Raw genomic sequence first — 24,814 nt, 5'->3', positions numbered from 1 at the left:
AACAAATCATGATTGGATAATGATTTTGAGCAAGTAAATATCTGGCAATTTGAAAGTTTGTATTATTTTTTTACATATTATTTAAGCTGTTTAGCTCACACACAAGCAAATGATCAAGTGACAACAACCGATGCAGTATATTTAAAGGTATTGAAGACTTGCCCTAAACCGCATGCCGCGCTCTGAAAAAGTTTACTTTCCGTTGCTTGCAAGTGAAGTTTTTTTTGTGTCGCTACAAAATGCAGACAGTAATGAAACCCGATACCTTGTTATCTTTTATCTAGACCTGAGATGTCCACGCTGCTATGTGCACTGTGTTGTGGGTATTGACTGTGATGTTTGTATTGACTGTACACTAATGTCTATTTACAGATGGTAGCAAGCTGTATGTGTATTTTCTGGGATCAATGGTGGTGTCTAACACTTCTGTTACACCGCATTCGAATCTAGGTCAGATAACCGGCATGAGACGTTTCTTTGTGCGGGAGTCTCCACACCCTTTAAGGAGAAGTATTTATATCCCATTAATAGAGAAAGAATTATGTTTCAATTGGTAGCATGCAACTTAAAATTTTGCAAACATTAGATACAATCAAACAATAACAAGGTTCATTTACAAGGTAATCTACTGCCCTTTATTTCACATTAGTCTGTCACATCAGAAGGTCACAGCTTTCAATAATTATACAAACAAATTCCCTTGATGGGTGCTTCGTTAGTTTCCTGCAATTTTCAAGTTTATCAATGTAATAAGTTCTGAATGTGGCAATGTGGAGAAGCTTTGGGATAATCTGTGGATAAGACTGCCAGACTATCAACAAGATTCCACATCCATGCAACTCCAACTGCTTCCTTCACCTCCTTGCAGATGTACCACATGTCCAAAAAAAAGTCAGCATTGGTTAATGTAATTAAAATCTGGCTTCCTCCTGAGCTGGCAAATACACATGAATTGTCAAGTACAGAGGTCAGTGTGAAACCACTGAGAGATCTTCTCAGCTTTCAAGAAAACAAAGACTTGAAGCCAAATTGACAGAGGCCACACTGATACCATTCCACTCTCATAAGATGAAGGTATCACACACACTTCATTTTGCTTCTGCGATGCAGTGCCTGGTAGACTGTGAGGGTCACCCAATGGATGTTTTAACAACTGCCTGGTTTATAGAGCTCTACAACAGATAATTCATCCTAATGTCTAGTCGTCATCCTGTCATGGCCTTGAGCAAGTTGAACCCACTTCAACACAAAGCAGCTATTGAATTCTTGTCTAGGTACTGTCAAATCCACATCACCATCATTGCTGGTTCCAGCTTCGCTGACCATGATAAAAGAGTACAATGAGGGTTTTTTACTTCACCCAACAGAGCTTGCATTCCAGTACCATTGGGCAGCTGAAAAGATATTCAGAACTTGTTATATATGAGTGTGTTTGTATGCATGCATATGCGTGATTTTCTTGCTTTACAGAACAGCTCCATTTTGATAAGCTACGTAACGTGTAAACCTGCCAATCATATGTTTGAAATAGGACAGGCTGAAACGATTCTTAAATGAAAAGCTTAACGACTTCTTGCATTTTTATACATCACTGTTCAGGTAAGGCCAGTAAGGGCAGTATGAAGAATAAGTAACAATTAATAATTATCATTATGGCCATTTGCTGTCTGCATAAAAACAAACTGAATGATGTCATCAGCCCTATGCTCAGTTGACAACACTGACAAGTAGGCACACTATGTCAGTGTGATCCATGAAACCTCATTAAGGACATGACCGTATAGTATATATGTTAATGGAAAATACATAAGCTACAACATACACCAGTATTCAGTTGTTGCAGGTTTTTTTTTTCTCGACAGACCCATTCAATCTGTTGCACCTACTATAGCCTAGTACTACATTCCTGAGAAATTAACACCACAATATCAGTCTTAGGTTTGCCCACAGACTCCCAACTATTGCTAACTCCTACACTCAAGTATATAGTTTAGTTTAGTAGAAAAAATGACCAGGAGAGACATTCAAGTCCCCATTAAGGACCCTAAGGCTATATGAGAGGAATAAAACCGAGGACATCAAATGTCATACCCAATTACAATGCTTAATGTACTCATCCAAAGTATTCTTAAACCCATACACACTACTTGCAATTCAACCTTCTCAGGCAAACCATTCAATCCATCCAGTATAAGTTGTATTAGACTTTAGAGAAAAAGTTATGCCGAATATTAATCCTACTATGTAGCTTCTGGAGTTTAATACAATGACCTCTGGTACAACTACTTTTTGGCAAACCTGAAAGATCAGTGAAGCATAAATTGTCATTTTATGTGTAGGCCTACTTTATTTAATTGAAGGATCTATTAATGTAGGCCTGATGCTATAGTTTTGCGTCTGTAATCTAGCCTAGCCAGGACTGTGATGTGTGCTTTTCGTTTGTATGACTAAAGTAGGACTAGTAGTATGAGGCGTAAAATAAAACAAGTGTAATGACAGGTTTTCAGCTACTTTTCTATGCATTTCAGGTGTGAAGATAAACGTAAATGTTATTAACTAACGCATACTCTAATTCATTACCTGATATCCATTTTGTTCCTCGTATGCCTGTCAAAATCTGACATTCTGAGTCGCTTCGTTTGTTCGCAACGAGCAAAGCTGCTATATATTGTGTGTGGTGTTTTTCGTGTTTCGCGCAACTGGTAACGACAACTGGACCTATTTTGATGCCCATGGTTTGCTTGTGACGTCACAAATCGCCAGTTGGCCAAACTCTCTCTATATACGGCTCTGCTCTTTACCACTTTTTACTTATTCTAGATTATTGACTTTTTTATTGCGCTCTCATCTACTTATTGACATTTCTCACATTTTGTTGGTGTCATTTGGCGATGACACCTTATTCTTCGTTTATCTGCAAATTAGCCAGGCCCGGAAAGGGTCATTTCCGGCGATCTAGGGAGTATCTTTATTCAAAAATTTTCTGTACGCTACGCGCCAACCAGTGGTGGCGCTCCGCTTAGATAGTGTCGAAAGCGCTCCTACAGACCATTCTCGCCACTCCTGACCAATACCCCTAGCCCCGCCACTGCCGCCGCGCCTCCTACGCCTATGTGTGTAGTGTTCGGTTGAAGGAAATATCTGCTATTTTTTCATTTCCTTCAACCAAGTTTTATAATAGCCGTTATAAGAGGTTTTAATGTTTCTACACCAATAAATTAACTGTGTCTGAATTTTAGAAAATTTCTGACCAACATTCTGCATCACACTTCCCTCTACTCGTGCAATTTTGACCGGTCTGTTAGGGGTTCAAGGAAGTTTTTCTATATTGGTTGTCCATAGATGAAATTTTGTACAACATTATGGGTATGTTTTCAAGTGAGTTTATTCACGAGAAATGTGAATTTTCAAATTCTGAACAAATATGGGGCTTAAAACCTTGAAAAGTGGGGCTGACGGGTATTGTGGGCCGCGACGTAGAATCACCTACAAAAGCAAAGACCCACAGGAGATGCCATCAGGTCGAACATGATGTGTGCCGGTTTGACAAACTTCAAAAAGTTATGGATGGAAAAAAAAAACTATTAGGAAATACCTGGTTCTCAGGCAAAAAGTGTACATCTGGTTGGTCATTTCAAGCCCGAGAAGTGCCGTTTCCGGTGATCTGGGGGGGGGGGTTCAAAACAAGAAATTTTCTTGTACGCTGCGCGCCAACCGATGGTGGCGCTCCGCTTAGATAGTAATTCGCGCCCCCCGGGTTTGAAAATCCTGGATACGCGCCTGGCCATTGTATATTTATGCTCTTATAGAAAAATATATATTATCTTGCAATAAATATTCTGTAAAGATATATATACTAGCACAAAAATTATATTTTTCTATGCCAAGAATATATTTATTCTCTAAGAGAAAAATATATATATATATATTCTCTAAGAGAATAAAATATATTCTCTAAACAAAAACACATTTCCATGAAAATGCGCCCTGCACCACTGCCGTATGGAAAGCCATTTTAACATTTAATAGGGAATTTAAGATATCTGAAATTGTTTCTTATTTCAGATATCTGAAAGGTAACAGTTTACCTGCCTTGGACATTTTAATAGGCACTCGCGGTAGATCGCATGAAATTTGAGCTCTACAAGTGACTTATCCACGTTCGTTTCCTTTGCAAGGCTTGGCAAATTGATTACATAACACACCGGCTAACGTTCCAAACTAATAACCTTGAAATGTGAAGAAGTGAGCAGTGGCCAAAAATGAACGGCAGGGCGAATTTTCAAATATTGATATTCTGGTACAGAAAAATATTTTCTCATAACAAAATATATAAACTCTGTTACAGAAATTATGCATTCTACACAATAAATTATATTCTATGCAAAAAAATATATTTGTATTCTTCGTAAGAAGGAATATATATATTTTCTCTAACAACAAAGTTCTATTCTGTGCGAAAAATATATTCTGTACGAAAAATATATTCTGTTAGAAAAATGTATAACAACTCCCTGGTTATACGGTGCCTCTGTAAGTGCCAACTGTAGGTCTTGTAGGTATAACGCACTACTTGATACTCTCTAAGCGGAGCGCCACCACGGTCTGGCGCGGAGCGTTCCTCAATTGATTTTTTCTAAAAAAAATATACTCCTAGATCGTCGGAAAAGACACTTCCCGGGCGTTTCAAGTTGCATTTACATATCTGTTTGTTTGAGATCTCATTTCGTAGGATTTTGACTTTCAATAATTTCAGTAATGCATTATGGGTCCGTATGCAATGAACATAACTAGAGAACTGTTGGTTGGGTGAAATCATTGAAATGTTGAACGTTTAATTTCTTTTTCAAGTTTTGATTTTCCAGGGGGCGGGTCTTGCCCCTCCCTGCGGACGCCCATGGGTCCAAGGTCTGAGGATTTAAGCAAGTTAATGCAAGGGGTTTTGGTTTAGAACATCTGAATGACCATTTAGCATTTACACATTGTTTCCAGCTGATATGTTTTAATACTAAATTACATCAAGAGAAATGACAGAACAAAATTATCAACATAGCTATAAGAATTTTTTGTAACTATATACCATGGAATGAGGATTGAGGAATTCGGCTTCTGGATACATCTTACAAGTTGTATGAGAAAGAAACAACATTCAGTCTTGCATGAGTTTTTCTTTCCCAGTGAAAACGGGCCCTCCCTATCCAGAGAGTTACCCTTTTTCGGTGCATCAGTATAGCGGGGCCATTTGGTCGGGTCCCCCGGCTCAGCACGGTCCGAGCCAATAGGAGTTACGTTACTGATGAGAGGAATTAATCATTTTGTTTAAATTGCTACAATATTACTAAAAAGAACTTATTTCTTGACGATAAATTTGTCTTTGGCTTGATCAGTTGTCTTACCACTCAGTACAAACTGGGAGGGGTTTAAAGGATTGGGCGTGTACCGCACGATGTGGAACGTCACCAAAGACCCAACATTTAAGCTTCAAGACCGTTCGACAGTGCGGAAGCAAGGAGCCCATACTGATTTACTAAACTCGAAGTAATGAAGCCTAGGCTAATTAATAAGATTCATCTTTTAGGTGTTATTTCAATATTGCCATTCGTATTGTATTAATATTTGATAGTAGCCAATTGACAATGGGGTAGCAGTATAATACTTGGCTGAACAGCTAGGCTACTGTGGTGACAGGGGATTGCCCCTTCTTTAGCCTAACGTTTAACTAACAATAGGCCTACAGTCGATAAGCCTTAAATAAGATGCTGTTCACTGCAATTCTTGTAACTGTTGAAGGGATTATCGGACTGCTAAGTAGTGGTAGATAGGCTACTGTTTATGGTCGGTTCGCCATTTTTTTTTATTTTTTTTTGGTCCTAGGACGTTTAAGGTAATTTGCTTAAATGCAATATATGCAAATATCAATATGGAAATTGTGCATAGGACGGTAAGGACCACATCTATCGTCAGAAACAATTAAAATCAGTTTGTCAACACCAAGGCCTTTGCACCTAGGAACAAATATCCACTTTATAATCAGTAAACTTCTCATAAGACAACCTAAACTTAGAATCAAAGTCTTACAATCTCATCTCCCAAACTACATACATTTGAATTAATGACAAGTTCTCCACAGCCCTCAGATAACCCAATCAAAAATGTCCCTAAAAATAACTCACCAGCCCAACACTAGGATCTACTCAATACAAAGTAGCCTATCATCAGAGTCCTCGTCATCCACTTAAATAATCCTAGAAGAGTAGAATTTAACAATTATAATTCGCAATGAATATTCAATTAAATAATAATCCCTGAAAATATTACCTTGCTGTAGTTGGACTACTGACACACACATGTAAGCATGAAATAAATAACATCTTAGAATAAAATAATATTTTTAAAATATAAACAAGTTGAAATAAATCTATGGGAATAACTATGAATGCCTGACAGATGCATGACATGTTGTATGAACCAATTGCACTACTCACTTAAATCAATAGTACAAAACTGATCTAGCGCCCTCACTTACAGAACCAACTCGGTGAATATCATGTGGTAGAGTACGGTAAATAATTCTTTTCCTAACCCTCCTAGCATATGCATAAAACGATGAAAATGATAATATATATATATATATATAAACACAAATAAAGAGAATAATTACAATGTACAAAACTCTGAGAGTGCAGGTTAAGCAAAAAACACCTTGAGGTAAGTTAATACTCTAACAAAGAATCTCACAGAGTACCAACCTATATTAATGATACCTTTAACTTATAGTTACACTGACAGTTAACCCACATGACTCTGAGCTAGGTCCAGGCACTTCAAGAGTTACGCTAATTAATAACACATGAGCTTCCATTTTAGTGAATAATACATGAATTCAGAAGCAAGAGTGAACTCACCACTTCAATTTAAACAGGTTCAAGAAAAGGATGAATGTATCAGTATCAAAATTAAAATAGATGCATGCTGCAATGCGCATGTAAGTGCACACTACTCAATAGGTCAAGAAATAATTTGGCACATATTGGAGCCAAAAAGTGCTAGTTAGACACTAGACAATTTTTAGCAAACTTGTGGTTACTGCTTGGCCATAAGAAAATAATAAATGGATGTTGAATAATTATTTTGTTATCTGCTCTTTGTAATGTCTGGTACAGCAGTGGACAAAAGAATTCACCAGGATTACTAACTTCAAGTTACTACATAACACTGAGTAATACTATGCACAACCCAGGCTTATGGCGACTTGAAATATACATTTTAAAGGTAAACAACTAAAATACTCTCAATAAACTATATAAAGATGTAATAACATAATTTACTTAGGAACTACATTAACATGGGAGCAGAACACTGGGCCTAAATGAGTATTCCTCATCCTATGCAGACTAGGTGACTCATATCCTGTTTACCCAAAAGGAGAGGCAAAGACATACCAGCACTGAACACCTTGGGATGCCAAAGTGGACACAAAACCCAGTCCACTACACTACCTAATAGTTTTTCATAAAATTGATGTTAATTTTTGTGTAATTAATCATGCAAGTTTACTCCAATCATTTCCCTTTTTGACATAAGCGTGGATCAACATGCAAGTGATCTAGAGAAGTTTGAGCTCATTGGATCAGACGTAATACCCCATCAGGCATAGAGCACTAGCAAATCATTTTTTTTTGCATTTGAGATTTATTGATAAGTTTCCTCCATTTCTCTGTGAATCATTTAGCTAGTTCATTGAGATAAAATGATCAACACATGTTTCCAACGTTGAGTACTGTGAAAGCAGGCTTTTGAAAGATTGTTCATTACTTACAGTTAAACATCCTCTTTTTCCCCATTTGTTTTTTTTTTTGGTGGGGGGGGGATATTGGGGAACTTGACACAGGTCGTATATGTTGATTATTTTCCTCTCTGTAAAAGGAATTTCTAGCCTGCGAAAACTAGCTGATTTTGAAAGAAACTTTAGAATTCATCGCAGACGTTATCACAGGAAATGGAACAGTAATCTAAGAACAGTTTGGTCAATGCAATGAATAGGATTTCCAAATTCAGGATTTCATGGATTTTACTTTATACCGAAAGTCTGAGTGAGTATTATTTTGCAACTTTCTTATTCAGAGAAAGTTCTTAGCTAATTGTTTGCTTCATCAATTGCTTGTTATTTTGCTTTCTGTTTCACTGAAATTCTGTTATTTGTTGTTAAATGTTTGTGATCTCCTTAACTTTACTTTGTCAACATATTTAAATCCTCAATTTTTGCCTGATTAAGTTGAAATTTCCGGACGTTGATGTGTTGCGTAGAGGATCGATATTTTAATGGTGCACAAGCATTCCATGTTTTGAAATTTGATTCTAAACTCTCATATTCGACTCACTTTCTGTCACAAATATTACATAATTTCTTCATTTTGACATGTATTCACAAAGTTATGCTTCACATGTTTTGGTGATTTACATTCAAGCCATCTCAAATCTACCTGAACTTAGGCACAAGGCATTGAGATAGGGTTATCAACTACTGTAATAGTGTGGAATAATTCCTTTCTCTTTGCACTTTAAGACACGTCAGTGATTTCATTGTCTACCAGAAAAAAATATCCCTTTGATTAAGAATATTGGTTGTAACTACAGTAAGTTAGTCCAATCCAGGATACTTCATCATACTAACATGATATATGACTTAAGTATGAGTATCAATATATGACTTAAGTATGTGTCAATATATATGACTTAAGTATGAGTATCAATAATTGTACTAAAATGATACATGATCTTCTACTCAGTTGAGTTCTTATTTGTTGTGGAATTTCAAATGTTTCCAAACCGATGACTTTGGTACAGGTCTTATTGGTGAATGTATAGATGGTAATCTTTTTGACCGCCTGCCTATTTTTTATGACGCTAAAGTCATCTCCCATCTGCTTCACAAGTAATTAAAGTTGAACAGTTTTGTTTGTGTTATTTTAATTTATAGCATTAAATATTCACCACAAAAATTGCTAATCAACAGAAGAATGTTACAACATAATACTTCTCCACTGAGGGTAATGACAGTGCACAAGAAGCTAGCAAATCATTTCATGATATGTAAGTTACATCAATATAATTTGAATCGTTAAAAGGATCTCCAAAACCAATGAATCAAGGGTCAAATCAGGGCAAAACCCTTCAGAATCCTGGATGTAAGAACAGTTGGAAATTCCCTTAATTTAGCAACAAATGTAAGGTCTTTCTGTTTCTCAAAATCTCTTACTGAAATAGATTGGCAATATTCCAATCAGAAAGCAAAAAGGTGGAACATTTTGTGCTAAAAAATTGACTTTATAATGAGATATTAATAATATTTCATTGTTTCCCCTGGTACTCATTTTGTGAGGTGGATGACTCTCTGTTTTTTGCGACTGCCTTGCAAAAAAATTACCATTGCCGACTCACTGTTTCAGAGAAGGAATAAAAAAAATGCAATGATTGCAATCCAACTTATTTAAAACATGCCATCATCTGACATCTGAGAAATTGGCTGTGAACACTAAATTATAGCAACGAATAAAAGTTCTGCCTATGTAACATAGCACTTTTAAGAATTTGGGGGGCAACCGTGCCCCCAGACCCCCCCCCACCCCTTCAGGTATACTAACACCCTCCAGTGTCACAAACTAGTTACCACCTCTCACACAAGAAATCCCAGGGGAAATCCTGTATTTACTGTGCTATCTAATATCTAGGTATATTGCTTTTTCTCAGTGAGGTTCTTATGTTTGCATCTATCACCCAAAATATTTCATGGACTAGGTAAGAGTATAAATATCTTCCAATGAATTTAAAAGGCTATTCAAGAGGAAAAAGTTACATTTAGACAGAGGAAAGAGTTACCAAATTCTAAGCATCCTGATGAAATTGTTATTCTATTCCTATGTAACAGTTGGATTAGGATGTGTTTCTCTTGCATCAATCTCACTGGACTAGATCCTTTCGAAGAGACGAGAGTGGCTTCATGGATTGACGCATTTTCTGAAGTTATCACAAAAATCATATTTAATCAAAGAGAACCACACTCCCACCATAAAAAAATAATCTAGGAAAACAAAGGTTAGGGAAATACCCATTTTCAAGTACCATGCCACGCATTACACTTGACATCCTGTTTGAATAGATATGTAGGCTAAGTGACATTGCCCGCCTTCTCACGTATCAGGTAGAATCTTGTTTAACTATAAACACATAACTTGGGATTACCCTGTGAGTATACTTGTAGACATTGTTTGTGAGGTGTTGCACTTCAGGCTGCAATTGATTCATAGAATAATAACAATAATATAATGAAGGGGATTCCCCTATAAGGATGTAGGGTTATTTGCGTTGGGTATTAATGAAAGTTGTGACATGATATGAATCCTTGAGGTAACAAAGCATTACATTAATGGCATATCAATGTAACAAAACCCTAAATCCTTTGAACTATAGCAAATCATATGAGGCTAATGTAATAACAGCAATGTTCAACAATAGCCTGTTCTTCTGTTGTTAACATTACTTTTACAACATAGCAATGAGTCTTTAAGGCAATCTAAGATAGAGGAGCTTCTTCGTAATTGACCAAGCTTGTCCGATCTGGATATTTACATATTTCATACAATCTGTACTTTTTTATTCAAAAGGCAAAAGGAATCTATGCGATGGGGTGTGTATGTGTGTGTCTCATCGGGTGTGTGTGCGTTTATGTGTGTGACGCCTTGGCTGGTAAACACTAACTCCAAACGTGTATGGTGGATGACCTTTTTATTTGGTGTGAATTAGATGCACCACATTAAGAAGAACCTTCTGGAAATTCATGGAGGTTAATGGTTAAGTGCGGTCAACAGAGGTCAAGTCTGAGAACTTTATAAGCACTAACTCAAACAGAGAAGTTTCATGAAGTTCATACTTGGTATGTAGATTCCCCTTGGTAGATTCAAAACTGTATCGAAATTGGTGGCGGTCAAAGGTCATTTGAGGTAAACATATTTCAAAGTGAAAACCTTCTTAACACTATAACTCAAAAAGTGAAGCTTGGATGAACTTCATAATTGGTATGAAGATTCCAATTGGTAACCAATTGGTAGGATCAAGAACCCTGTTGAAATTGGTGGTCAAAGGTCATTGAGGTCAACATATGTCCAAGTCTGAAATCTTGTGGTTCAACACAACTGCAAAATTAAAGCTTGGATGAATTCATATATGTGGTGTGTAGATTCAAAATAATGTGTACAAGAACCTCATTGCAATTTTTAAAGGTTGAAGGTCACTTGAGGTCAAACTTTAAAACCTTAAAAACAGAAACTCACAAACAAAGCTTCATGTGTGGATTCACCTTATTGAGTTCAAGAACCCAATTTATTTTCTGAGGAGGTCAAAGTTCATTTGCCACTAACAAATGTCAAGGTCCTATATCTTTGCAATAGCAATGACACAAAAAGGAAAGCTTTTAACAGCTTCAGACTTGATATGCATATATACATTATTGAGTACATCAACACTATTGTTATTTGTGGTCAAAGGTCATTAGAGGATCACTGAAGTCAAAGTCTGCTAGAATAACCCCAAATGTAAATATAGGAAGTTGTGTGCACTCCAAACTTGGTATGTGGATCCAACTTATTTGTGGGAATGGTGAACATAACATCCCAGTGACCTGTACTACCTGTAGAACACTTCACACATTCGACATATATAGGCCTATTGTATGTGTGTACTGTATGTACTACTTTCTATAATCCCCTCCACCCTACCCATATGGTCCTAGGACATTATCCCTGGCAGAATTGTGTCCACTTTAAATGGAAAAGAAGCACAGGCTTCTAATGACAAATATTGTAAGTCACAATCAGAAATTGAATGGACTTTAGGATAATTAGATCATGTTCTACCTCTCTATTTCATCTTCAACATCGGAAGATAGGGAACCTCCAATGATTGCCGTGTTTCACGGATCATAACAGAGGTACACCACAAAAACAATTACACCAACCTGGGCAGCAGACAAATACACACAATTTTGCCAACAATTTTCCAAAGAAGATTTTTCTCTTGTGAAGTACAGTAGTTCTTTCCTCAAACTAACTTAACTCTAACTACACTTTATTTCAGATGGCATCTACTCCTAGTCCTAGTCAAGCAGTGGCACTGTCCCCACTGAGAGACTATGTAAGCTCAAATGGAGGTCAGAATCAGCCCTTGTGACTAGGCCTTAACATCGAAGACATATCTCAAACACATCAAGGAAGGTTTTGCCATCGTAGTAAAGAACTAACACGATTCGACACAATGGTTTCAATGTCACAGCTTTAATTTATGGCAGCAGCATTAGAGGTACCTACAGTAGGAAACATACTCTGCCAGACAACTCATCAACCATCTCCTCCCAACCTGAGGTAGAACTTCTAGGAGGCTGTTTCCTCACCAGTGAAGTCGGCCATATCTTCTAAAGGTTTGTTACACAGATGTATCAGTGAGATTTATTTATGCAAATGTCATGTCTAAACCTTTGTTGGATGCAACTCAAAGATATAAGCATTTAATTATCTGCCTTTAGCACACAGTGATGAATAATACTTCACCCATTATGTAAATCACCCATTATATGTTAATTACCCATTATTTTATGTAAATCAACACAATTTGTTTCTTTCTAGTCATGTACTGACTAATACTCCATAAGAACATATCATGACATTTTAATGCATATTTTAATAGATGTTTCCAAACATTAGCTATCTTCAAGGAATTGAAAATTTCTTGTGCTCATATTGTTTCAGCATTGAGCAGATTACAACTGAGCATGTTGCCGTGTTACAACTTAACCATACTTTTAGACCCAAACATCATTGTTCCCTACAACTAAATGGCTGCTTAATTATTTCATGTATGTTATACCTAAAGGAGACACAAACCCAAACATCATTGTTTCCTACAACTGAATTGCTGCTTTATTTCATGTATGTTATACCTAAAGGAGACACAAACCCAAACATCATTATTTCCTACAACTGAATTGCTGCTTTATTTCATGTATGTTATACCTAAAGGAGACACAAACCCAAACATCATTGTTTCCTACAACTGAATTGCTGCTTTATTTCATGTATGTTATACCTAAAGGAGACACAAACCCACACATCATTGTTTGACTACGTGATAGAGTGACTACTAAGCCTGAACGACTGCTCAAAACATAAGAAAAATCTTATTGCATTTGTGAGATATCACAGATTTAACATCTTTTCACATGCAAGAGTGACGACTTGATCAAGTCAAAATATGACATCACAGAGCCACACATGCTTCTATATTTTATGTTCTTCATTGTTTGCAGGTTTTATTTTCTGCAATGGAGACGGATATTTTGCAAAGGCTGAATATAAAAATAACAAAGCTGTTTGGATGGCCTAAAGATAACATTGGTTTTAGGGTCAAAACATGAACATTTTACTTTGCAAATATGAAAAGGGAAACAAGAAAAAGTAAAAGAGTTCAGATTCTAGTGGCACAATGACATCACTGATTTACAAAATGGCAGCTCTCAGACAAGGTTTTAAAAAAATGGTATTTCACCAAAAGAGCAAGTTTCTTCCTCAGCTGTTTGGGGGGGGGGGGTTAAAATGATCTATATCATATATGCTAATGATAATGGTTGGAATTGTGTCCTTTTGAATTTTGTTGATAAGTTTATAAAGTGCTTAGTATTAATATGGTTCAGTTCCTAAATTGTTTCAAAGAAATAACATTATTAACTCCTGAAAGACTGTTTGGTCACTCAATACTCAACCACTGTTATTTGCATACACTGATGTAATACTCATATAATTACAGATCTATCTTTTAAATGTTCACGATTGTTTTCTGGTAGCTATGTCGTACTGAAGGAGTGCATAGCCAGAGTTGAGATTTGAATTTTAAGTCACGATCTCTTTGATAAACAAACATCAGCCTTGTCCATAATGGTGCAGTGAAGTATATTGTAAGCCAGTGGATTATTTTTACTAATATAAAAGTACCTGAATCAATTGGTCAATTCCATGGTGACTCGCGTGACATTTTTACTAAAATTCCTCTCTATTTGATATCATTAAACAAATAAAGAAATTACCTGGGAGAAAAGCATTCATGTAGTCAGTGAAGGTACACCTTAATGCTTACAACAGTAGACAAAAAATATTTATACCTCAAGTATTAGGGGTGAAATTGGCGAAAAACTAAACGTGACTCGCGTGACAGTTACTATTAGCAAAAATCAGAATGCACACACAAATGTTCGATTTCTTATGTCTTATTTAAATTTTTCCAATCACTTTTTATAATCATACCGAAGTTGAAAAACACCTCTACCTCAATTGCTATGCAACTTTGAAAAAGTGTTGTAACGCATGAAAATAACGATGAAGATGTATTGTGACTCGCGTGACAAGAAAACGTGACTCGCGTGACAAGTTCACTTTTCGGATAGTTCTAGACCAAATGCAGTAGTGAATTGAAGGTATAGATCTTGCATAGTGAAATATAACATTCATTGGTCTAGAAAGTATCCAAAAGGTACTTCCCTTGGGAATGTCCAGATGATATTAATGTCCCCGAGTTACCTTCATGACTGCAGACAGTAGGTAATATACTGTACGGGTAGTACAGTTGTTCAGGCAATATATCTTGTCAATTAATATTTATAACAATATTTAGTCTGTTGAAGTCACTCATTTGAAAGTTATAGAAGAAACAGATCTATCAAAATGTGATTCAAATTACCATTCTCATTTGTCATATTTGAATAAACCAAAAGTGTAAATATTTGAGAAGATACATTCGCTCATAGGATTTTGGGAATGATTGAGCAGTTAAACCTTAAGGTTGTCAAGTCATAGCACATGGCATTGCCAGATACAAATATAGATTATGTTTTTGTATATTACTAAAAAATCAATGACATGTGCTAACTTTCCAAATGTGGTGATAAAATAGGCATTATATTGCGAATAAATATTCATGATTTTAAATTCTGATATTTCAAATGAAATTATTATAATTAGTTGCATTATGTGTGCCCATATTATTCAAGTTGCCTAATTAAAGGGGAATGCATATGATATCTTTAATCAGTGATTCATTCATCAAACTATAACATCCCTGTAATTTTCACACAGTAAATAGGTAGAAACACTATCTTGATTTGACGTGACTCGCGTGACGTGACTCGTGTGACATTCGTAAAGGTTGATTTTCTGCAAAATTTGAATATCTTCTGAAAAGGAAAATTCAGTAATCCTTTTGGTATCTATGTGAAGACTTGATATTCATAATTTGGAGTAAAACTTTTGTGCAGGCAAGGAGAAAAAAACAAAAACAGTCAATTTTGTGACTCACGTGACAGTAAATCGAGGGTGTTTACTGTTTTCAATTTACCACTGTTGTCTAATGCCTTGATGTCAAAATAAAATTGAAGCTATTAAGTGAGCACTATGCTATAGCAAATATAATTAGTCCAAAAAACTGATGATACCTATGATTACTATGTACAAATCTGCACAAAATGAAATTTCACTGTATTTTTCATAATTTAGTTACTACGGGAACCATTTGTTATTACCGACCCCATAATCAAACAAATGATGTTTCGGGGGTGAAAAAATTATTTTTAGTAACTACAAGTATTCTATTTATTGAAAACTTATACAATTTTAATGTACAATGATTTTAAATTTTTTGGTATTATGTTGACCTTATCATGGAATTGACCAATTAATACTTTGCTATACGTGTCGTCATATCTTCCAACAAAAAAGAAGAAAAACTCTCCTGAACATTGTTTCCTGGAAGTTTAAAATTGCAGCGTCTGATACGTTTGTTCAGTTCGTAAGTCCTCTACATTTTCATCATGGACTTCTGTATTTGATAGTACACCATGCATATTAATGAGTGGGTGGGGCTGAATGACAACCAACTTCCAATCATATAGCAGATTTGTATTGAAAGGTCATGTTTGTATTCGTTTCAGCGTATAAGGACAGAAACTGCAGGGAAGTGACTGTCCATGGCAACCCACCACCAGCCTCTGTAGAATGACAGTTGAAGATGAGTCTGGAAGATGGTGTCGTGACAATGCTAATTAGTCAACAATTAGAATTTGCAACTAGGTCCAAATGACTGACTCAGCAGTTACGAAGTTCAACAATGAAACTACCGCTGAAACAACAGCCAGAAGTCCCAGTACTGTAAGTAGTGCACATTACCTACTTGTTTATAAAAATAGGAATAACAGAAAAACTGTCAAACAACTATGCTGCATTTAGAGAAAGGCTGGATCTCAAGTGAGATACAATAATTAAATTAGGTAAGTGATTGGAAGTAAAACAGCCAATGTTTGGTTCATAGCTTTCGAGCAAAACTAGCTCTTCTTCAGTGCATGATCACCAAAAGTGACAAGGAGTAGCAGGAATTGAAACTATTTTTATAGAGAAGAGTGTCGGCATGATTGTGAAGTCAAAGCGACTTACTAATATCTGCTGAATTGAGCAGAAGTTTTAGAAAAACAGATTATTTGAATCCGCGTCGGATTATGTTAATCGGATTCCGTCATTAACTGCAAAGGAATTGTTTTGGTTTATCTGGGACGGCAAATATATATATATATATATATGTAGGTGGCCAGGCCAACAGTAAAGTCACAACCTCACTTTACTAGTAGGATCAGTGTCCATAGCCCCAATTGGTGCTATTGCTTGCTATTGCTATTGCTTGCTCCTTTACAGATATGTGAATACATCACTACCGATAACAATATACCCATTTTCAATCTTGAGTTTCATTTGACACCCCACCACACCCACAGCCCAGTTGTGATTCTTTTAATATCATCTATTTATTACTTTGTAATATTGGCACAAACAGAAACAACGTAGGAAAACTTTCATCTACTGTTTTCAATAATGAGACAAATCTATCTGTAATAAGCTACCTGGCATTCCATCTCTCCATTGATGACATCCAGTGTACTTAACCTAATTATATTGTTATTCATTTGACATTCATACAGGTAGTGGACATAATTATCTTCAACTCACTTTTCCACTTTTAGGTGCTTCAACCTGAAAGCTCTAGAGGTCAGAGGTATATTGCCCATAGATGAAAGCTGCCAACTTTAATGTAACATAGAGAGTTCTTGCTGCATACTTCCACATTCAACCACTAAATGCCATCATGGAAGAAGTTTATTGGCACTGGTTTATTTCGATTTATACCATTAATTAATTAGTAATCAAGTAACATCGTTCCATAAGGAATAGATTGGTCATTGGATGAAGCTATCTATCTTCAATGTTTGTACTAGGAATGCATCAACAGGTTGGTACAGTATCCAAGTTGTATTGTTAGCTTGTCCACTAGAAAACAGATTTGCATAGCATACTGTAACATGGAACATATTGTTATAACATATAAATATAACATAAAATAGAAAATAGCATAACATGGAATTTATTCGACTGTGGTCAAGCATTGTCGGGACACTAAGCATCTCCAGAATCAAACACTTATGTGACATAATTTTAAAATGTTGAAATAGCTGAATTTTTACAGCCACATTTCCTTTCCTAAATGGCTTATGTAAGTTAAGTTGTTAGCAAGTGGCCCAGTCGTGATAATGTAAGACTACAGACATTAATGAGTATGAATGCTACACAGGACAATATGTTCCCTTCTTCAAGAATCTTGTGAAGATAATATCTTATGAACTGTAATTTGCATTCATCAGATTGGATGGCACACAGATGATATAGATGTATGTTATTGTTTGAACTAGTTCCACTCTGCGTATTTAAGAGAAAATTGTGCTTTGATGTGAAATCTACTTTCCTTCATTGTTGTTTGATAGAGTTTACTTATTGGCAATTACATCTGTAAGGGTCCAAGTTACCAAATATATGCTGAAAGTGATTAATATAGTGGGCAGGGTATAGAGCTCATCAGTAAAGGGCCCCAAATCTTAGCCTGCTCAAAACCACTTAAGGTTTTAAAAGTAATTTCTGGATTGATCTGACTCTAGAATATTTTGGTACAGTATCGATGACATTTAGTGTTACTGTTTAGTGTAACATTTAGTGTCACTGTTAAGTGTAACATTCAGTGTCACTGTTTAGTGTAACATTTAGTGTCACTGTTTAGTGTAACATTTAGTGTTACTGTTTCGTGTAACATTTAGTGTTACTGTTTGGTATAACATTTAGTGTTACTGTTTAGTGTAACGTTTAGTGTCACTGTTAAGTGTAACATTTAGTGTCACTGTTTAGTGTAACATTTAGTGTCACTGTTTAGTGTAACATTTAGTGTTACTGTTTCGTGTAACATTTAGTGTTACTGTTTGGTATAACATTTAGTGTTACTGTTTAGTGTAACGTTTAGTGTCACTGTTAAGTGTAACATTTAGTGTCACTGTTTAGTGTAACATTTAGTGTCACTGTTTAGTGTAACATTTAGTGTTACTGTTTCGTGTAACATTAAGTGTTACTGTTTAGTGTAACATTTAGTGTCACTGTTTAGTGTAGCATTTAGTGTTACTGTCAACACAAAATGTTAGGAACTAGAATTCCATACATACAACAAAGTGAAACACTGATAAATCATTACCAGTGTCCACCCTCTATGCAATACTAATGGTGGCCGGGGATAAATGGTGACATTCTTAAATGGTCATCTGTTTAGTCACTTACCTAGTTTCTTTCTTATGTTCTTCGCAACTGTGCATGGTTGGTGATGGGCATGCCTAATTTGATTTCTTACAAAAGATTGTAAACACATCCTTCGCATATGGTTAATATGCTAACATGGCCAGAACAAGTTTACAATCATGTTTCATGATGTATTTCTATGTATGTTTGTGTGTGTTAACTTAAACATTAAACACCTCTCCCCCTTCCTATCCCCACCCCCTCTTCCACCTTCTCCCCCAGTTGAGCTTATCCATTCAGTCTACCCATATTTCTATATATATTTTTTCCATCTACAAATTATATCTTCAACTGCACAACATTCTTTCAGTACCGTTTTTATCTTCTTCAAGTATATGCACTGAATAAATGTAACATATATAAACAAATTGAAATAAGTTTGTCTCCTTTTTTTTTGAGTTATCTCAATGTTCATGTTTTCATTGCTTCTATACCCCTTTGAAATCCCACTTCCTTTCTATTAACACTGATACCAACCTCACATAGTGCTGTTCAAATCCCTTTCAATGAACCGAGAGAAACTTCTCATTACTCCACGTCAACTGGAACACAAAGTCTCAATTAACCCAAATGCCTCATTCAACATTCTAGTTGATTCCAGTAGTGTTGCCCCGAAACTTGTTCGGAGAGCCGAGTCCCAAGGGACTGAGAGCCAGATTGGGCTCCAGGGACAATTGTGGCACCACCCATCCCCCTTTGCAATCGTCTAAATTAATTTCAAGTTTCTAGCCGTATGAGAATACAGTATTCCTGTTTCCACCCAGCAGGCTCCCTAATTTACCCAAGCCCCTGAGCCGTAGCCCCACCTGATCTCTCCTCCCCCCCCCCCCTTCTTGATGGCCCTGACCAAGTCCATACATAGGCTATGTATATTTGTGTGTGTGCATGTGGCACCTTCAGTCTTTTTGCCAGAACAACATTGCACCTCCATACCTGCAAGATCTCATCCGCACTTATCAGCCAACAAGAGCCCTACGGTCAGCTGGTCAGAGTCGTCTGGAGAGGCCGATCACCAAGACAAACAGCTATGGGAACAGAGCTTTTTGCGTGGCTGAGCCACGCCTCTGGAATGAGCTGCCAGCTGAACTCAGAACTGTTTCTAGTCTAACAACATTCAAGTCAAACCTGAAACCTACCTATTTCAGTGCTGCCAAGTCACCCGCTTTGGGCGGGTGTCACCCGCATTTTCGGGTCGTCTCCCGCTCACCCGCCCACCTGTCCGAATCTCCCGCATTTTCCAAAAAACTCCCGCATTTTTGAAGAATCTCCCGCATTGTAGGCCCACAGAGTTTTTCCTGTGAAAGTGTATCATTGCTAGCGTGAAATTCATTTCATCACACCAAAATGCGAATTATCTCAGAACCGCCGGGATCGGAAATTACTCAAAGCCAATCGTGCTAAATATGCCCGGCTGAAAGCAACGTTACCTATACGATTCGTGAAAAATAGTACCGTTACGACACACGTGAACGCTACAGCGTCCGCAAACTTTCAGAGATTTTTTTTATCTCAAGATATTTTTTCCTCTGGAATGAAAAAAAAATAGACACAATACAAATATGGAGACAGTATAGATTCAGCTTAGATGACCCGGGAAGTGATGTTTCCGGCCATCTGAGGGGCCGTAAGATCCCAAAATTTTCTTGTACGCTTCGCGCCAACCCATGGTGGCGCTCCGCTTAGATGGTGTACATAACCAACAGCACCAGACAATTTTCACCCGCCTAAAAAACATCTGACCTTGCCATCTCTGCTATTTAGACAGCATTACTGCAATATATAAACTGTGTTTTCAATTCTATCATGTGCAGCACTCCAACAAACTCAAACGTGCATGCTTTTTATTCTTCATACTCATTTATATTGTATTTTATTCTGCATTTTTACTACATATTTTGTGTCATATATTTTTTTTACTGTTACATAGCATTTTAGAGCACTTTTGTGGATTTTACGCTTTATAAAATAAATTATTAAAAAGTCCAATAGTGCAACTTGTGTGTGTGGACGCTTTGGAGGACAACAGGAATCTCATATGAAATGTGGCAAGGAACCACTTAGCCTCTTGATTTCTTGTTACTGTAGAATATTTGGTCCTCCAAAACTTGCTTGATTGGAACAGCATCATCAGCGTTTGATCTTAGAAGGAAAAGTTTGACTTTGCTAGAAAGCCTGCCCCGGGGAAAAGTCTGACCATTCTACTGATAAAGTCAGAAGGAGGAGAGAATTTGAATCCAAACAGTTTTGTTTCAAGTTGTGTATCAAAAAGAGGCGGTACAATACTTTTACTTTAACTTTGAATTTATGGTGAGAAAACACATTGACTTGCAGTAGGGTCCTTTCATAGCGACACTGTATAGATTCGACAAGATACCTCTTCTCAGTTTATTTGATTATGACACAATACAAGTGTCGCGCTAAAATACGCAACCAGAGTTTTATTTTATTTACCGGTATTTGTGGGTGGGGGAAGTGGCACAAAAGTTGATCAACGTCCTGGGTACGGAAGGTGTATCCCCTCTTCTTTGAGAAGTATTTGTTTGGGTAAAGAAATTTTTCCTATCCCTACTACGGAAGCATAAACATACTACGGAAGCGTATACATGACGGAATCGTAGACGTGTCAATTGACGTTTTGATGGGATGCAACAATTTCGTCAAAATGACAATGAAGAATCTGAAAATTGACATTTTGTCGACCAATACCAAATCGTCAAAATAACCAAAAAATTGACATTATGCTGTGATGCATTATATCTTCAAAAATGTCGAAACTCTGAAATTTTACGTTTTGACTACATCATACGTGGTGACAAAAAAACTTGAAAAGAAACTTGACGTTTTGTCGATAAGTTTTAACTCGTCAAAATTACAAAACAAATCTGAAAATTGACGTTTTGTCGAAATGCATCTCGACAAAACATAATTTTCAGATTTGGTACGATCTCGTTAAAATGTGAATTTTCTGATTATGGGCATTTTGACGAGGTTGATGCATGTCGACAAGAGATAAAGTTTCAGATTTTTGACATTTTAGAATATGTCATCTAAACGCCTATTTTCAACTACTTGTCATATTGATGAGTTGTTGCATATCATCAAAACATCAACTTACATGACGCTTCTACGCTCGGCGTACCCGACACTAAATGGAACGTCATCACAAGAGTTGTGCATTCTATTCAACTAACTGATTATCAAATTTTGCCGTACTTGCGAAAGTCGGTTCATTGACAACAACAAAAAACTTCTTTTTTTTTTTGTCGTGTCGTTAAGAATAAGACACAATATAAGTAACTCGAGAGAAATCAAATTTATATATGTCGAGTTATCTTACATTGGTAAGTCGACAAAATCAAATCTTTGTCGTGTTGCCTCATTACCCTCACATGTTATCTCTACAAAATCAATTTTTGGTCGAGGTATCGAGTTATTTTAAGTCCCTTCCTATAACTTGGCAAAACGTGTAGTTTTGTCGTGATGTCGAGTTATTTTAAAGTAGGTAACATGAAAACGTAGTTCTGTTGGGATGCCATGTTAACGTACTTCGGTAACTTGGCAGAAAACGTATTTTTTGTCGATATATCATGGTATTCTAACACGGCATTTCGACATCTCGCATGTTCCCATATTTACGAACGTTGGTTTGTTATAAAACTGGAAGAATTTGCAGCCTGGCGAATGTGCATGGGCGGGTGTCTGTGTATGAGCGTGTGCACCATAGTTCTTTGGTGTGCACCATAGTTCTTTGGTGTGAACACGGAGCTGTCGTTTAGATAGCTGCTACTGTACTTGATCAGAACGACGGGGCTTAACGAGACCACCTTTAATTACTTTGTCTAGTTAGTTCGCAAGATAACGGGGAAATTATGGGCATATGCTACCGAAATTGAAGAGAATGTACAGTACCAAAGAAATTAATACACCCTGCACATATAAAACGTACATCAGAATGTCAAAGATTTGGTCATGTACGGTGGCTCAGAAAGGACATTAGTTATAAAATTAGAAATGTTGACATTTTTGTACGGAATTCCGAGATAGAAAAGTCGATGTTTCTACATGACTAAAGAAATGTCACCAATTTTACATTATTTCTATATAGAGAAATTTCGATACTGCAAGTTTATCATTAATGCGCTGGTGCGGGTATACGTTAACGAGGTAAACACGTGAGTTAGAGGCATTGAAGACTCGCCCATGCACACCGCGTGTGGCCATCTGAAAAAGTTCACTTTCCGTTGCTTGCAAGTGACGTTTTGTTCGTGTCGCTACAAAATGCAGACAGTACAGTAATGAAACGTGATACCTTGTTATCTTTAGCTGGACCTGAGATGTCCATCGCTCTATTGTTTGTACACTGTGTTGTGGGTATTGACCGCAGCTGTATGTACTGACTGTACACTAGTGTCTAATTACCGATGGTAGCAAGCTGTGTGTGTGTGTATTTTCTGGGATCGATGGTGGTGTCTAACACTTCTGTTACACCTCATTCGAAACTAGGTCAGATTACCGGCATTAGACGTTTCTTTTTGCGCGAGTCTTCACACCCTTTAAACGTGAGATTATCTAGTAAGGGGCGACTAAGGGTGTCATTCACCTTATGATGAATACTGCATATGTGCTTACAAAATGCCAGTGTGTTATAAAAGTTATCGCTTGATCGCAATGTAACTATCACGAACGTTTACACAATATAAACATGTTGATGCATATCAAGTTCTTGAAATACCTTTATTGTAATTTACCGAATTATTTACACAATGCCAACACATATACACACACCAAACCCACTCATGTTTAGCCCACATGAATGTGGGTGACACCTTCTTCTCTGTCAAATAAAAGTTGTTACACAGAATCATTGTTATAGATGAAAACACATATCGTATTTTTCATCTTGCTCGGAGAGATAAAGAGTGACACCACGATACTCGGCCAATTGGTTATCGGAGTAACAGCGGTAAGTATATATACTCTTCAAATATTGATTTTATCCCGTTTTGCATAACATTGTTGCATATAGCCTTTATAATATAGTGAGTGGGAAAGAGTGTTCTGAACACAACCTTGAATTGTACATCTAACTTCAAGCAGGGACTTCTTAGCTACCACTTAGATGGTTCAAATCCCTGATTGAAAATGTTAATGTTGCTAACTTATGTTGCTAACATGAAACGTCAATGCTAAATCTTCTAAATCCGTTAAGTTTACTGTGTTTCCTGTCGGTACAGCTGACCACAGAACAGTAAATCTAACGCAAACTGCCTTATATTCAACTCAGTTATCAAATCAGTGGTGCAGTGGAACAGGGGGCGTACATTCACTATTGTTCAATGGAGTGGGGAGGTGGAAAAGAGCGATTTTGTGAGACTCGACTCAAGTGTACAACAAAAGCAGCATCTTGTTTTATAATATTCATCTGTGCACTGTTATTGGCTGGAAGCGAGTTTAAAGCGAGAGAAAGAGGAATTCACTTTCTCTGGAACGTATTTAAAAGCCATTGTGCATGACGGGGGGGGGGGGGGCAGGGGGAAAGTCCCGGTAGCTGAATTTTATTTAAAATATATTTCTCGCTCTCTGGTAGAGAGTTGAAAACACAATTACATGTGAGAGAGGAATTCAATTTCTCTGGAATGTATTTGAATTCCTGGGTCCAGGGGCAAAGCCCCGTAATAGCATTTGGAAATGTTTCTTGTTCTCTCGTAGCGACTTTAATGCAAACAAATCACTTGTCAGAAAGGGGAATTACATTTCTAAGGGATGTATTCCAAGCCCTAAATGAGATCCTGGTTACCCGGTCCGCGCTGCTGCGGTTGCAATATGTGATGTTTTCTTGGAGCGATCTTCAAGTACAAAAATGCATCTCTGACACTTAATTCAATTTCAGCGGAATGTCTTGCACATCCCAGGTGTGTGTGTGGGTGGGGGTCCGCTGTATCATGTTTATCTAAATATTATCCAAATCTGGGAAATGTAGACGCAAGGGAGACTCAGAGGTATCGAATTTGTCTATTTGTCCTTCGATTATGTTTACATATTCATAATCAGTTTAATGG

General features: G+C 36.8%; 2 long non-coding RNA genes across 4 annotated transcripts; one reads left to right on the top strand and one right to left on the bottom strand.

Annotated features, from left to right (window-relative positions):
- Positions 1-653: 653 nt before the first annotated feature.
- Positions 654-23,716, bottom strand: LOC139966080 (uncharacterized). 2 transcript variants are annotated; one of them, XR_011792457.1, is made up of 5 exons: positions 19,689-23,716; positions 9,880-10,017; positions 6,174-6,245; positions 2,581-5,293; positions 654-1,394 (listed from the first exon to the last, which is right to left on the bottom strand). It is a non-coding gene; the product is annotated as an uncharacterized lncRNA (long non-coding RNA). The 2 variants fall into 2 exon arrangements; XR_011792456.1 differs by lacking the exon at positions 19,689-23,716 and having other exon boundaries at positions 9,880-12,126.
- LOC139966079 (uncharacterized) lies at positions 5,340-19,497 on the top strand. Of its 2 annotated transcripts, none has more exons than XR_011792454.1 (5): positions 5,340-5,538; positions 7,927-8,093; positions 12,133-12,472; positions 16,028-16,244; positions 17,108-19,495. It is a non-coding gene; the product is annotated as an uncharacterized lncRNA (long non-coding RNA). The 2 variants fall into 2 exon arrangements; XR_011792455.1 differs by lacking the exon at positions 5,340-5,538 and adding an exon at positions 5,545-7,272 and having other exon boundaries at positions 17,108-19,497.
- Positions 23,717-24,814: the final 1,098 nt, after the last annotated feature.

Source organism: Apostichopus japonicus, chromosome 4 (genome assembly GCF_037975245.1).
Source record: "Apostichopus japonicus isolate 1M-3 chromosome 4, ASM3797524v1, whole genome shotgun sequence".
NCBI lineage: Eukaryota > Metazoa > Echinodermata > Holothuroidea > Aspidochirotida > Stichopodidae > Apostichopus > Apostichopus japonicus.
This window is presented reverse-complemented; position numbering and strand designations above follow the sequence as displayed.